Raw genomic sequence first — 16,366 nt, forward strand, 5'->3', positions numbered from 1 at the left:
TCACAAAGCTCCTATGTATAAGACTCTACCTAACCATAGGTAAAAAGAGCCATTAGGGACTGCTTAATGACTTCCAACCATCTACACGAAAGATGTCTAAGGAACATGAGGGAAAAAGTAAAATGTGGGTGAAGAATATAGATCACTTCCAGTGTGCACATACATGGGCCTTCTGGCCACCTTGTACTATTCCGATCCCTGCAATTCATTCTAATGTGGCTCATCTCACTGTTCCACTGAAATACTCTCGCCATCATCTCTCTTCCTCTAAATCCAGATGATATATCTTCTGGTCCCTATGCCACTTGGCCTCTGAAGCATCTGACACTACCAATCACTCCTTTTCATTGTCTCTGTGACATCATAGTAGCCTAGTTTCTTCCCACCTCTTATCACATTAATGTTTCCCTTGTTTTTGCCCTAAACTGCCTCTTCTTATTCTACCTGTTTTTGCCCAGTGATCACACCCACTACTAAGGTTTCAAAAACTTTTTAAGGCTGATGATTCCCAACTTGATATCTTAAGCATCATACTCTCTCCAAGACTCCAGATATAAAGCCAACTGCCTAAAACAGCACCATAAGGATATACCCAAAGATATCAGTCACTATGTCCAAAAAGGAACTCCTTACCACAGCCCTTCCCCAAAGGCTTTCTGTTCTCTCCATGAATGTTACCACTCAGTTAACAAAATTAGAAACCAGGGTGTGATCCTTGACTTCCTGTTCTTGCACAACCAACTAAACAGTGTGTGAGATCAAGTGGGTCATGGTTTACACCCTGGTTCTGGCATTTATTAGTCTGTAGAAAAGATATTCAATCCTTACGACTTTGAAGCTTCATTTGTAAAATGGCAATAACAGTAGTGTAATTTAAATGGAAAACAGTCATAAGTCATGAAGCATTAGTTACTATTATTCAGGGCATGTCTGAATATTATTCTCATCAACTTCCTGCTGGTCTCCCCATAGGTCTTGCCTTCCTCCATGTCACAGCTAGAGTATTTGTTTTCTTAGATGCAAATCTGATCTTGTCTCCATCCTTTGCATAGATGTCCTGTACTGCCTTTTCTCAGGGCATTAGCCTACAAGCATCTATCTGCCTGAGACACTTTTCTATTGTCCTCCCTCCCCTCTGCTTCCTAAAGTCATACCGATACCCTATATGTTGGTACCTTCCAATGACCCCCCCCTTCCTTAGTCCTACTGCCTTGCCTCTCCTCCTACAGTGGGCTAGAGGACCGTCCACTATGCTACCACAGCAGGCTGTGCTTATCCTTACAGGAGAGCCAAACACTATACTGAAGCCACTTGTGTACCTGAAGGTCTCATATAAAACTGAAGCTCCACCTGAAATGTGCTGTTATGCCAGAGAGCGAGGAAGTACTCAAAAATAATGGGAGCTGGTCACAGGACTTGTGAGTCAGCCTAAAGAGGCTCCCACTGGCCAAATCTGTGACAGTTTAAGCACCACATCAATTAAGGATATTAACGGGTTATAGGCCTGTAGAAGAGAGGAACCCGTAAGTCCATATCAATAATTGTTAAAAATACACACTTACATAGGTGGAGAAGGGAGAGCTTTTGCTTACAGTAGAATCCAACTGGTAAACATGCAGAGTGCTAGAGCTAGAAAAATCATTTTGTAGCTATTACAGTATACAAACTGCTTCAAGCAAAAATCATCAATGGTTAATAAATCTAGGGAGGGGAATATGAATTAGGAGTAGGATAGATAAGTGGTCTTAAAGTATCTCCCCAAAGACTTTTTTATTAGTTGCACAGAGGAAATTTTTAACTATACAGTGGATAAACTGAGCAACATCTTGACTGGGTGAAAAAATTAACATCATCAATAAAGGACAGATAGCGTTCACCTCCAGATGTGATACCCCAAAAAGAACATATCACTTTATAGAATTCCAGTCATGGATGCGTAACCTGAAATGGCTCATGAGGAAAAAGACAAACCCTGAATGAGAAATGTTCTATTAAAAAAATGTAGAGAGTAGGAGAGGGTGAGAATGTCATCTTAAAAATGCCAGTGTCATAAAAGATTTAAGGCTAGGAAAATATCAGAGATTAAAGGAATAGAGCCATGACAACTAAACTGGATACCCGATCCTAGACTGAATCCTATACTAAATGCGGAAAATATTTTTTAAAATGAATGGATCAATTGAAAAAATTGAAATGTGGATGGTAGATCAGAAAAAGTATTCTATTAATGTTAAATTTACTTAATTTACTGACTTGAATTAGGCAATGAAGCATTTAGGGGTAAAGGGTATGACATCATCATCGATGTTTCTATCTTTATCTTCCTCCCTTCTCAGAAATTAATAAAAATAACCAAAGGACTTGTGTGCATGCATATAAGCATAACCAATGGACACAGACACCAGGGGGTGAGGGCATGAATGGGAGTGGGGTGGGTGGGCAATAGGAGGATAAGGACACACATGTAATACCTTATTAATAAAGAATAAAAAGAAATCTCAGGATCACACACACACACACACACACACACACACACACACACACGTGTTAAAATTAGCCCTGGCCAGTGTAGCTCAGTTGGTTGAGCATTGTCCCATGCACCGAGCGGTCCCCTGTTCCATTCCTGGTCAAAGCACATGCCAGGGTTGCGGGCTTGATCCTTGGTGGGGGTGCGCAAGAGGTAGCTGATCGATTTTTGCTTTCACATTGATGTTTCTCTCCCCCTCTCCCATCCTCTCTCAAAAAATCTTAAAAACACACACCAAACACTCAAGTTTTACAGTAACGTACTTTTGTATTTAAGCCCATAGAATACAACGAAAATGAAGCAGTGTCATATACTATCTTATAGACTGGATATGATACAGGTCAAAACATACAATCTATTCTTGTCCATATATAGTTGACCCTAGACCAAAATACCACGCAAGTCTACTTATATGCAGATTTTTTTTCAATGAATATACAGTTGGCCATATGTATCCTTGGCTTTCCCATCTGAACATTCAACCTACCTCAGATAAAAAATATTTTTGATCTTTGGCTGGGAATCTGAGGATCCAGAGGGCTGACTGTATGCATTGTTCTACGCCATTTTATATAAGATACTTGAGCACCTGCAGATTTTGTTTATCTGTAGGGGGTAGGAGTGGGGGGAGTAGTCCTGGAACCAATCCCCCATGCATACTGAAAGACAACTGCAATTAAGTTTTGGGGGAATCAAATGTTATACAGATATTCAACTGCATGGGGGTCAGCAACCCTAAACCCCCCACATTCAAGGATCAACTGTTTATCAGTGTATGCAACAACTATGCAAAGTACACATGGAGTTTGTCTCTTAACATTATACTGGGATGCTCGTTTTTATACAATATTAAAGTGATTATTTGATGACTTGACACCTTAAAACCAGGCAGAGGACTCAAGCACTATCTGAACTGTACTGGCTAGACTAGGATGTGACCAAATTCCTGAGACACCCTTGAAACACCCCCACTAAAAACACAGATGGCCACAGCTGTGGACTGTGGAGCTGTGTAGGCAGTAACCCTAGATCAAGAAAGAAGAAATAGTGAAGGCATAAATCACACAGTTCCAAAGCCACAAAACCCAGGAGTGTCTGTGGGGTCAAGCCCTTATTTCTGAAGGCAGGATGAAGACTGGGGGCTTAGAATAGTATGCTTAGCGTGGAATCACTCAGGCTTCCTCCAGTAGTGCAGCTACACCCTCCCCCAATTCAGGAGTGCCAGCACCACAAGACACAGCAGCTGCGGGGATTTCTCCCAATAGAATTCCTCCTTCCAAAGAGAGTAAGCTCTTCAAGAGTTCTCTTGTGATGCTACAATTCTCCAAACTCTAGAAAATGACCTTGACACCTAGTGCTTTCTTTCCACAAACTTTTCTGAGCCCAGCAAATATGGTCAGTGCTGTTATGGCCCTGTTTACCTGTGCCAGAATTTTAGCTAACTTACTAAAATGATTACATTACAGGTTACAAACCAATGGTCTGTGAGCTGAATCCAGCCCACCCATCTGCTTTGTCAGAGTTAAAAAAAAGTTGAGCCACACTTTAAAATTGAAATTTTACATAAAAATTTGAATATCTAGCTTTCCTCTGAAAAATCAGATCTAGCATCTGGTTGAGGCTAAGCAGTCACTCCCTGGTTTAGAAAGGACATATACTCTCCATCTTGCCTAGTTTCTACAGTGTCCCAGACACTGAGGCCTGGTCTTGCTTTATTCATTGACATACTTACTGGATCTGTGACACCCGAGAAGCTTATAGATAGTACTGTATTAGTCTAGTCTAGTGTGTCTTACTGGTATGCTATTGATGTGGTAGTCTGGAACACACTTCTTCATCATGCAAGCCTGTTCCATGTGTTACGAGATCTTTAGCATCCTGGCCCCTCCTGTAAAAACCCAGGAATACCCCAAAGTGGGGCCTAGGGAAAGCAACAGTATTCCAGGCTGACAACAACTATTACCATGCTAAGTTTGATGAGGTGTGCATTTCCCAGGTTTGAAAAAGAGTTAGCCTTGCCTTAAGAGGACTTTCAAGATTAAAAAAGAAAAGAATCGCGAGGCTCTGGTGGCTCAGTGGTTGAACATCAACCTATGAACATCGTGGTCGGCAAACCACGGCTCGTGAGCCACATGCGGCTCTTTGGCCCCTTGAGTGTGGCTCTTCCACAAAATACCATGTGCGGGCGCGCACGTACAGTGCGACTAAAACTTCGTGGCCCATGCGCAGAAGTCGGTATTTTGTTGAAGAGCCGGTATTTTGTTAAGAGCCACACTCAAGGGGCCAAAGAGCCGCATGTGGCTCGCGAGCTGCGGATTGCCGAGCCGCGGATTGCCAACCACTGAACTAGGAGGTCATGGTTCGGATCCAGGTCAGGGCACATGCCCAGGTTGTAGGATCAATCCCCAGTGGGGGGTATGCAGGAGGCAGCCGGTCAATGGATCAATGATTCTCTCTCATCATTGATGTCTCTATCTCTTTATTCCTCTTCCTTCCCCTCTTAAATCAATAAAAATATATTTTAAAAAAGAATAATTTTAATCATTTTCCTGATTGGTCTGGTCCAAATAATAGCTGTTGAACAAAGAGATATATACTAGTATAAATCTTTGGAACTTTCATCCATTTTCTTGCTGCTTTGCATGTTTTGATTTTAGATCATATTTATTGAGCCTATGTACTATGTACTGTGCTACATGCTTTATCTCATTTAATCCCTACTATAATCCCATAGGAGAGGTAATATCCATCCATATTTTACAAATGAGGAAATATGAGGTACAGATAGGGTAAATAATTTGCCTGTGGATCACACAGTTAAGCAGCAAAGAGGATACAAACTTGAAGTCTATGCTTTAGCCTTTATTCTCCTGTACCGATGGATACATGGCAAGACTTTGTTAATGTCATCACTTAAAGACAGTGTAAAATTTAACCCCAAAATTGCTTCACAACAAAAGAGTTTTTGTACCAGAATGTGAATTCTTCAAGGTGAACAACAACAAGAAATGGCTGATATTGTGGCATTAACAAATAATCTTTTACTGGAAGAGGTAAGAGTCCTAATTTCAGGATTTTTCATGTATATGCATGTGTGTGTGTGTGTGTGTGTGTGTATATATATGTATGTGTGTGTGTGTGTGTGTGTGTGTGTGTGTATTAAAAACCCAGTGGCCCTAACGCCGTAATGACCAAAGACCAGTCACCAGGAGGCTGCATGCGCGGTGAGGCGCACGGGTGGGCGGGGACTTGACTCTGGGTCTCCCGACGTGGCGGGACTCGGGGGAGTCCTGATGCACGGCAGGGTCTGGGGCCCTGGGTCTTGCACGGTTTCCTGCAAGTCTGGTCTCACATGATTTCGCGTGCTGGGTCACTAGTATCTTACTAATAAAAGCCTAGGTCAGTGGTGGGCAAACCGCGGCTCGCGAGCCACATGCAGCTCTTTGGCCCTTGAGTGTGGCTCTTCCACAAAATACCACGTGTGGGCGCACACGTACAGTGCGATTGAAACTTCGTGGCCCATGCGCAGAAGTCGGTTTTCGGCCTGGGAAAGTCTATTTTGAAGAAGTGGCATTAGAAGAAGTGGGGGGTGTCGGTTGGTCGGGCGATGGGAGACACAGTGCAGGCGGGCCGCGGGATATACACAGGGGAGGTACGTTGTTCGCTGAGGTCGACCCCTTCCAACTCTCCCATCCACACTCGTCTATCTGAAACAAGTATACAAGACGAGTGTGGATGGGAGAGTTGGAAGGGGGCGACCTCTGCGAATGTACCTCAATCAAATTGAGGACGTTTTTAGCAAAGGCCAGCTTAGGAGTACCCTAATTAAGTTAATAACAATGTACCTACCTATATAGTTTAAGTTTAAAAAGTTTGGCTCTCAAAAGAAATTTCAATCGTTGTACTGTTGATATTTGGCTCTGATGACTAATGAGTTTGCTGACCACTGGCCTAGGTGGTCCTCACGCCATCATGCTGTCACAAGATGGCTGTGCGCACAGCGGGCACACGCAGGTGGGTGGGGCTGGGCTTGACACTGTGTGCATGAGGTCGCTGGAGGGAAGATGACCAGAAGGTGCATTGGGGGAGTCCCACAGGGCGCCGGCCATGGGGTGGTACTCGGGGGAGTCACCCCTCAGGCTAAACATTAGGGCAAAGGGCACCACCCCACTCCACCTCCACCTAGGGGAAATGAGATTCAGCTCCAGTGTCGGGATAAACCTGGGGTAGCGAGAGCTGCCCACACTCCATGTCCACCCCCCAGGCTTGACCTGGGGTATGAACATGACAGAAAACCTCCCTGGTCACTGCCTGGTCCCCTACCCTGAGCTTCTCCCATCACAAGAGCAGTGATTTCATTTCCGGACAAGAGCAGTGACCTCACTACCTGACAATGGAGCCCAACAGAACGTGGAACCCTGGTAGCCAGGCAGCCACGTTCTAAAACAGCCCCTGCCCAGCTCATTTGATAGAGGCGTTCCCACCAAGGCACGTTCTGCTGTTTGCCGCAGTCCCACTGCCGTGATAGGCAAAGAGCCAGCCAGGACAGCTTCTTCCACCGCTGCTGCTGCTGCTGCTGGCTCCACACTCAGCCCTGACGCTTCTGGCCGTTTTCATGGGGAACCCGAGGTAACCCAGGGAGGCCCAGGGCGGTTTTCTTAGAGTCAGGCCACCACTCTCATCCCCCTCACCAGCCCCGTGTCCCCTGGGACTCTGGGACTCAGGGGAGTCCCGCAGACCCATGGGGCACCGGCTTTGATGCAGCATCCCCGAGGGAGCCATCACAGACTCCGACAGGAGGGAGGAGGGAGCCAGATACCCAGGACTTGGCAAATAGTGATATTAAAATATTTCTTCTAATTAATTCTCTTTCAATGTGCATGAATTTGTGCACTGGGCCATACATATAAAGAGGTAATATGCAAATTAGGCCGGGAAGCCGTAATGGGTCATGACCAGACAGGAGGAGGTTGTGCGCGCAGGTGAGGCCTGGAGCGGAGATGGAGACAGACACAGGGGTCCTGCCCGAACTGGCGCAGTGGCTCTGGCAGCCCAGAGTGGACACAGGCAGGGGGGCTGGGTGGCCTGGGGCAGCATTCAGGCACGGGTCCTTGCCACCAGAGATGCCAGTCAGGCCTGACTTCCGTGGCAGCCCGGCACTCCGCGAGTTAGGCTCCCGGCCGCCCGCGATGCAGGTCCGGCTTGACTCCCGCGGCAGCCTGCGGGGTACCTCCTTGCATGGCGGGAGGTGGGGCGCCTCCTCATGCAATTTCAATTGCGCGCTGGGCCTCTAGTATATATATAAAGGTGCTACCAAATAACAAGGGAAAGATATGAACATGAAAGTTATTATTTTCCCTAAATGAGTCTTCCAAATAATTTATAAAACAATCGACCTCTATGATTTTCATTACAGTGCAATCCAGTCACATAAATGCTGCATCTATTTCATATTCTTTTACATTCTAAAGAGAGATGCATGAACCCAAACAATATTCACATTAAAAGAATAATTAAAAGCATTGTCAAGCCCTAGTTGGTTTGACTCAGAGGTTAGTCCTGGCGAGGATGTGGAGGATAGGGAACTCTAGTACACTGCTGGTGGGAATGCAGACAGGTGCAGACATTATGGAAAACAGTATGGAGTTTCCTGAAAAAATTAAATATGGAACTGCCATTTGACCCAGTGATCTCACTTTCAAGAAACCCAAATCAGCAATCAGAAAGAATGTATGCACCCCTATGTTCACAGCAGCACAATTTACAATAGCTAAGATCTGAAAACAGCCCACATGTCCATCAGCAGATGTGTGGATAAAAAAGGAGTGGTACATTTACACCATGGAATACTATACAGCAGTTAAAAAGGAGGATCTCTTACCCTTTGAGACAGCATGGAGGGACCTGAAGAGTACTCTACTAAGCAAAATAAGCCAGTCAGAGAAAAATAAGTATCACATGATCTCACTCATATGTGAAATCGAATGAACAAAATAAACTGATAAACAAAATCGACCCAGAAGCATGGAACAGACTGTCGAATCTCAGAGGGAAGGGGTGGCTGGGTGGGAAAAGATCAACCAAAGACCTTGTATGTAATTATATGCATAACCCATGGACACAGACAATAGGGTGGTGAAGGCAGGGGGCAGGGGTGAGCTAGAAGGGGTCAATGGGGAGAAAATGGTGACATATGTAATACTTTCAACAATAAAGATTTAATAGAAAAAATTTAAAATACACATATTAAAACACAAAAGAAACTGACAAGGTCATCAAAACAAGGGAAGTCTGAGAAATGGTTACAGCTAAGAAGAGCCTCAGGAAACAAGAAACAGAAAACACATTAGGTAAAAATGAAGGAAATCTGAATTAACTAAAATATGAACTTTAATTAATAACAATGTTTCAATACTGTTCAATTAATTTTAACAAATGTACCATGCTAATGTAAGCTACTGATGAGAGAAAATGGGGTGCAGGGTATATGTGAACTCCCTGTATTATCTTCTCAATTTTTCTGTAAAATTAAAACTGCTCTGAAAAATAAAATCTATGTAAAAAATTTTTTAATTACCTTAAGGTGGTTCATGAGCCCTGGCACAGGCGTCTTATTCACATCCCCAGTTCTGAAAGCACCTTCTTTTCAGTAGTCTGGAAGTCTAACAAAATGAGATAGTTATCCTTCTGCTAACTTCCAAACTCAACATGGAAGAATGACAAATACTCATAAACCTCTGGTGCCTTAAAGTAACAGGAGACAGAAGGCTAGACCACACTTTTAGGGCAGGTGGTTCTTCCCCAATTATCATCACAAGCTGAATCTTCTTTTCCTTTAGGTCACAAATATCTTCTACAGCAGCAGTTAAAAAGACAAAAAGATAGTCCACCGCTCATTTTCTTAAGGCTTTTGCAGCACATCTGGTTGTGCTTGCCATCCTAAGCACCTCAATTCTTTTTAGAGAAGAAAGGATGAGCCTGGGCCTATCAAACAACTACAACATTTTCTATTGCATAGTTAAAATAGCATATAACTTCTAAAAATACTATTATATAATCCATTTTTGTTCTATGAAGAACAATTATATATAGAATAGTAGCACCTTTATTGGGTTATTTTGACAAGTGAGCCTTCTCTCTCCCCATCATTTAGAAACTATCTTCATTCCGGGAAACCTAGTAATTCAATGTTAACTTTATCATTTTAGGGCAAATATTGGCTTATAGCAGAGCCACGATGCACACAAGTTTCTAATTAATCTCCTGACTGCACCTCATTTTATAACCACAGTAGAGCTAAAATAACATATTTTGTTTATACTGTATAATTTCAGCACTTTACTATACTTTTCATCTTAATTTGTTACTTTATCTTAAACATTACCCAATAAATGAACTTCAAGCATGAGCAAGAAGTACTGTGCATCTATATGAATGCTGTCTTCTAGCATATGTAATTGCTTTTTCCAATCTTCTAACACATGACAATGCAAAATCCACCCCACATTCATGTTAACCTTCTACCATCAAATCCTCAATCTTTCCACCCTTCCTAAATGCCTATTAAAAGTCATGGTGTGTTGTTATCACTTTCATCACACTTAAAATACTGTTTATTAATTTTTAATTCTCCTCTAGATTTTATCACCATAAATCTTGAGAATAAAAACCAAACATGCTCTTTCAGCTATAGTGCCTTGTCCACATTAAATATTTTGTGGGACTTTTAAATAATTGAAAAACTAATTTGTTCTGTTGTCGGGTCAATTATTAAATGATATTATTTTAAAAAAAAGACAAGTCAGCCTGTTGGAAACATATGCCAGAAGCAGATCATCTCCACATTTTATTACTTAAATAAAGAGATTACTTAGAACAGTAGTTTTCAAATGGTGGGTTGTGACCTCTTAATAAATTATATAATAAATTTATAAGGTGATGACAATTTTTTTTTAAAATAATAAATATAACAGAAAATATTAGTGTTTCACACATAGTGATGGTAAATACTGATTCAAAAAAATTGTCTAAGGGATGTATATGTTCTAGATCATGATTATAATGTATTTCTTGCTGTGGGCTGCTTTGCAAAATATTGACTTAGAATATGGTAAGGTATTCTAGGTTTTGTAAGAAAAATATTTAGCACCTTTTCTGTTTTTATCTGGATAGCAGTTTTAAATTAACAAAATGGAATTATTTGAGAAACTTCTGGATATGAAAGTTGAAACAATTCTGTTATAAAATGTTTTTAAAATATATTTTTATTGATTTCAGAGAGCAAGGGGGAGAAGGAGAGAGAGCTGGAAACATAATGATGAGAAAGAACCATTGATTGGCTGACTCCTGCACGCCTCCCTACTGGGAATCGAGCTGGCAACCTGGGCATGTGCCCTGACTGGGAATTGAACCATGACCTGCTGATTCACAGGTTGACCCTCAACCACTGAGCCACACTGGCTGGGCTGTTATAAAATTTTATATGACATTTTCCAAATGCAGCCTTGCTGTGTTTTGTGCAGCTCCCGCACATTCTATTTGAGGTTCCTGCCTTCTAAATTATTTTAAAAAATGAGTTATTAGTCTCACTAACCTAGAGATTCAAGATCACAAATTGTGGCCTACTGTAAGGGTATAAAAGATTTACAAAAATGCCACTGAGCTCTAGCTGGTTTGGCTCAGCGGATAGAGCGTTGGCCTGTGGACTGAAGGGTCGCAGGTTCGATTCCGGTCAGGGGCGCATGCCCGGGTTGCAGGCTCGATCCCCAGGTGGGGACGTGCAGGAGGCAGCCGATCCGTGATTCTCTCTCATTATGGATGTTTCTATCTCTCTCTCCCTCTCTCCCTTCCTCTCTGAAATCAATAAAAATATATTTTTAAAAATGCCACTGATAATCATTTATTTAACAATGTCTAGCCTGACAATACTCCTGAATCCCTTGTTCATAATAGAGTAGGGTTTAGTTCTATAACACATTTTCAGAAAAAGAAACAATTAAGATAGGACAAGGAAAACGAGCACTGAGGAAAGGTTCATGGAAGAGATGACATTTAAGCGGGGGTGCAAAGAAAAATAAAATCAAAAAATAAAAAGTATGCTATATAATAAGAACCTAATATGCAAATTGTCTCCTCAGGCAATCGTTCAGACTGGGAGACCGGGAGTTCGATCACTCGCTATGACATGCATTGACCACCAGGGGGCGGCGCAGAACACGACGGGCGTCGGTGATGCAGCACTGGCAGCAGGTGGCAGTGGAGGCGCTGCCAGCCCTGATGGGCCCCAAGGAGAGCTGGACCGTGGCCGGATGGTGGAGCAGGTTAGAGGGCGGCACCAGGCCAAGGTGGGTGCAAGCGGGGGCCCAATTGCTCCATAGATGGTGACCAGCAGCAGCAGCAGGGGGCGGGGCTGCTGCCCAGCTCCTAGGTGCTGAGAGAGCGGGGGGGGGGGGGGGGGGGGAGGGTCCGGCCCCAATCGGTCGCCCCACAGGGGGGATGGTGGAGCAGGTGAGGGGGCAGTGCCAGGCCAAGGCGGGGTGCACTGTGGGGCTGCGGGTCTGCGAGGCTGGGGTCCAATCTCTGCAGGCCACCCCAAAGGACCCCACCCATGCACAAATTTGTGCACCAGGACTCTAGTAAAATTATAAAGCTGGGTGGAACTCTACACATCATCTAATCCAGTGGTTCTGAACTGGGGTTGAATCTGTCCTACAAGGCACATTTATCAATGTCTGGTGGCATTTTTGGTTGTCATTACTGGGGAGGGGCACTATTGGCATTTAGTGGGCAGAGGCCAAGGACAATGCTAAAAATCCTACACTGCAGAAGAAGCTCCTAACAACAAATTATCTGGCCCAAATGTCAACAGTGTCAAGGCTTTCTCCGAACTCAACTTTGTTTTACTCAAGAAGGTAACTGAAGGCTAGAGGGATTTAAAAATTTGCTTAAAAGCCAAGATTATAAAACAGGCCTCATAACATCTTGTCCAGTGTTTACGTTAAAACACACACCCACGTATGTTTTTATACTAGGAAACAGCTGTTAAAAAGAGTGGTAACATCTTTATAAGGTGGCAAAACAAGTTATCTAAAAATCAAAGCTGATATTGTTAAATGGCCTTTCTTGGCTCAAAGAAAGAATTATGCTACATTAAAAAAATTATACCCTGATTTGTTCATAATACCATATTTATCATTGATACAACTCAGTTATTGAACACATATCTAAGAATAACAAAAATTACAATAAAAACTAGGAAGTTGGAAGACCAGCATTTGCATGCACAACCAGTTACTCCATGGGACAAGTCTTTTAAGCTCCACCAGCTCCACCCACTGGGGATCTGGGACCTAGCTAGGATTGATTAGCATCCTTTATTCAAAATCAACTCCTGAGTTACCCTTCCATTTGCTGCTGAGCTTTCTAGTAACAAATTAATTGTACTAAAAACTTGCTTAGAGTCCTGATTTAGGACCTAAATCTAAACACGTGAAATCACCTGAACATCTTTTCCCTGCTCTTTTTTTTTTTTTTAAATATATTTTATTGATTTTTTTACAGAGGGGAAGGGAGAGGGATAGAGTTAGAAACATCGATGAGAGAGAAACATCGATCAGCTGCCTCCTGCACACCCCCTACTGGGGATGTGCCGGCAACTAAGGTATATGCCCTTGACCGGAATCGAACCCGGGACCCGTCAGTCCCCAGGCCGATGCTCTATCCACTGAGCCAAACCGGTTAGGGCCTTTTCCCTGCTCTTAAATGCATAAAAGGGATGGGGATAAGGGAGTGAGGTAATATCAATAACATGGATTAGTTTTCAAAAAAGTTTTTAATATATTACAGGAATACACGGACACAAATATACACTCCTTACCTCCAATTTGTCAACTGGTGAAACTTTAACTATGGTAAGTTGTCCAGTTTGACATGTGATAATTCATGATAAAAAATCTTGAAGAAAAGGCTGAAGACACTGTCCTAAAAAGAAAAAAGGCCAAAGAGGTAAAATTCAAACTGTGAAAGGTTTAAAGAAGACAGCATGAACATAAGGTCACAAAAAAGAATGTAGCCGTTTACACATCTTTACTACCCGAAATTTCAGCAAATGAAGTTTCTGTTGCTAAATACTAACAGAAAATTCATCTGACTGCCTTTATCAGCCTGCTCCACTTCCCAGTCAGTCACCTCTAGTACCTAAGGCAGAGCTGGCAACAACAGAGTGGATGGCTAAAGCTTTTCTGAGGTTTTGGCTTTAGAGAAAGCTAGGAAGAGGAACTTTAGTTGCATCTCTGGCAAACCATTAGGGGTCCCCACGGCTCCCCTTGATGCTCTAGTTATTAAATTTTAATAGGTTTGATTACAAAACTGCACCATAGCCATTAAAGGACTGAAATTCAAAGAGGTGAGCCAACCATTCCAGAAGAAACTAGAGGTTAAACTGTATCTGACAGCCTGATAGGCAGAGGGACAAAAGGAAAACCCTCTTCCCCTACTGTCAGGTTAGGAACCTGAAGGGCTGCACCTTAGAAATAGGGGTGAACCAGAACATACACTGAATGCAAATTGGCCTTCAGTCATCTGATTGGCCCTGAAAAATCTCAAGAGTGGAGATCAGACTAAGTAATCTTGGATTCCCTCAAGGAGATGCCACAAAAAAAAAAAAAATTTCTTTCTGGAAGACATTCTTGATCTCAGATGATTTTTTAAACAAAATTTTCAGCACACAATTAAAGATAATCAGGCATATAAAGAGACAAGAGGACAAGATTAAAAGCTGTAGAAACAACAAAAAGAGACTCACAGGCACTCCAAATATTAGAATTATCAAGCATAGATTTTAAATTATGTTTACTATGTTCAAGGAGGTGAAAACCAAACTTGATCTCAGCAATTAAATGGAAACTATAAAAAGTGACACAGCAGACTTTTAAAAGGAGCAAAAAGTAATTTTTAACTGTAAAATACAAAAACTGAAAATAAGAATTCAGTGAACAGGTTAACAGCCAATGGACACAATCGAGACAGTGAATCAGAAGATAGGTCAGGGGGAAAAGCTCAGAATGAAGAGAGGGTAAGAAACAGGATACAGCGAGGAGGTCTAACATCCAATTCAGTTAATTGGAATCCCAGAAGGAAGAGAGAGACAGAAACATTGTGTGAATGGCTGAAATTTTCCAAAAACAATGAAAGATGTCAAACAACAAATTTAAGGATCTAAATGAATTCCTAAATGAAAATCGACAAAGAAAAACTTAAAAGCACCTCGAGGGTAGAAAAAATTACTTTCAAAGCAACAGATGGATAGCTTAATTCTCAAGAAAAATGGAAGCTAAAAGACTGTAATGGTATCTCTAAGGAGCAGAAACAAAAACAACTGCCAACCTTGTATTGTACTGCAGAGAAAATATCCATCAAGAATGAAAATGAAATATTCTCAGACAAATAAAAGCAGAGTTCACATCCAGCATACCCCTACTAAGAAATCATAAAGCAACAGAAAACTGACCCAAAATGAAAAGTTACAGATGCAGAAGTAAACATGTAAAAAATCTAATGGGACACTGACTGTGTAAAATGATAATGTCTTAAGGGAATTAAAATGTGTATTATTAAGTTATATACATTAAATCTGTATAGCTTTCGAACACATATACACACATCTATACATACACATATACATACATATAGAAAATTAAATTACAGCACAATAGCAACTATGTCAGGAAGTAAGTAAATCGAATTAAGGTATTTTTAATGTTCTTGCTTCAACCAGGAGAAAGGTAAAAGTATCAACACTAGACTCTGGTAAGTGAAGGTAATCATAAAAAGAATTAAAATGTATATGTGCTATCTGAACCAATAAAGGAAAAATTGACATAGAATAATCATTCAAATGAAAGGAAGAGAAAAAAATACAGAATGGAAGGGGCAACAACGTGATGCTGTATATAATATTAGTAGTTGCATTAAATATAAATGAATTAAATATTCCAAAAAAGAAAAATATTATCAGACTAGACTTTTAAATATCTATAAATATATGTTGCTTTCTAGAGGCTCATGTAAAACATAATACAGAAAGGTTAAAAGTTAAAAGTAAAAGGATAGAAAAATATATCATGTAAATATTAGCCAAAATAAAGATAGTATAGGTAAATTATTTTCAGACAAAATAGAAAAGCATCACTAGAGTTAAAGGAGTCACATTAAGAATAATAAAATGTTTACGTCACCAGAACACTATAATTAACTAAATTTGCATGCACTTGATAGCATGGCCTCAAATTATATATACAGCAAAAGTTGACAGAACTACTAGGAGAAATAGACAAACATCAGTATCATTGTGGCTGATTTTAAGATATTGCTCAGTAGTTGAAAGAATAAGCAGACAAAATAATCAGGACACAAATACACAGAATTAACAATATATAACACTACATCCAAGAGCTGCAGAATATATGCTTTTCAAGCACTTAACATATTTACAAAAAAACTGACCACATGCTAAGCCATAAAAGTAAATCTCAAGAAGTTTTAAAACTTCTTGAAATCACGCAAAGAAAGTTGTGATAAAACCAGAAACCATTACCAAATATGCAGAGTTAGAAAATTCTCATATTACTGGAAATAAAAAAAATACATTTTCAAATAACTCATTGATCAAAGAAAAAATTACAATGAAAATAAGAAAATGTAAAATTAATAATGAAAATATTACATATCAAAAATTATGGGATGCTGCCCAGCTTCTGTGGCTTGGTTGGTTGAGCATTGTCCCATGCAGTTCCATGCATTGAGAGGTCACTGGTTTGATCCCCAGTGTGTGTGGGGGGT

At 41.2% G+C, this 16,366-nt stretch overlaps 1 protein-coding gene across 1 annotated transcript in view; it reads right to left on the minus strand.

The window, feature by feature from the left end:
* Positions 1–16,366, minus strand: part of TAB3 (TGF-beta activated kinase 1 (MAP3K7) binding protein 3) — a 68,128-nt gene that overhangs the window by 38,718 nt on the left and 13,044 nt on the right. Inside the window, exons 2-3 of the mRNA XM_081115399.1 lie at positions 13,404–13,507; positions 9,105–9,189 (exon numbers count right to left, since the gene is read on the minus strand). The gene's annotated coding sequence lies outside the window, so the exon portion shown is untranslated. The remainder of the gene's footprint in view (positions 1–9,104; positions 9,190–13,403; positions 13,508–16,366) is intronic.

Source organism: Myotis nattereri (genome assembly GCF_964212035.1).
Source record: "Myotis nattereri genome assembly, chromosome: X".
Lineage (NCBI taxonomy): Eukaryota > Metazoa > Chordata > Mammalia > Chiroptera > Vespertilionidae > Myotis > Myotis nattereri.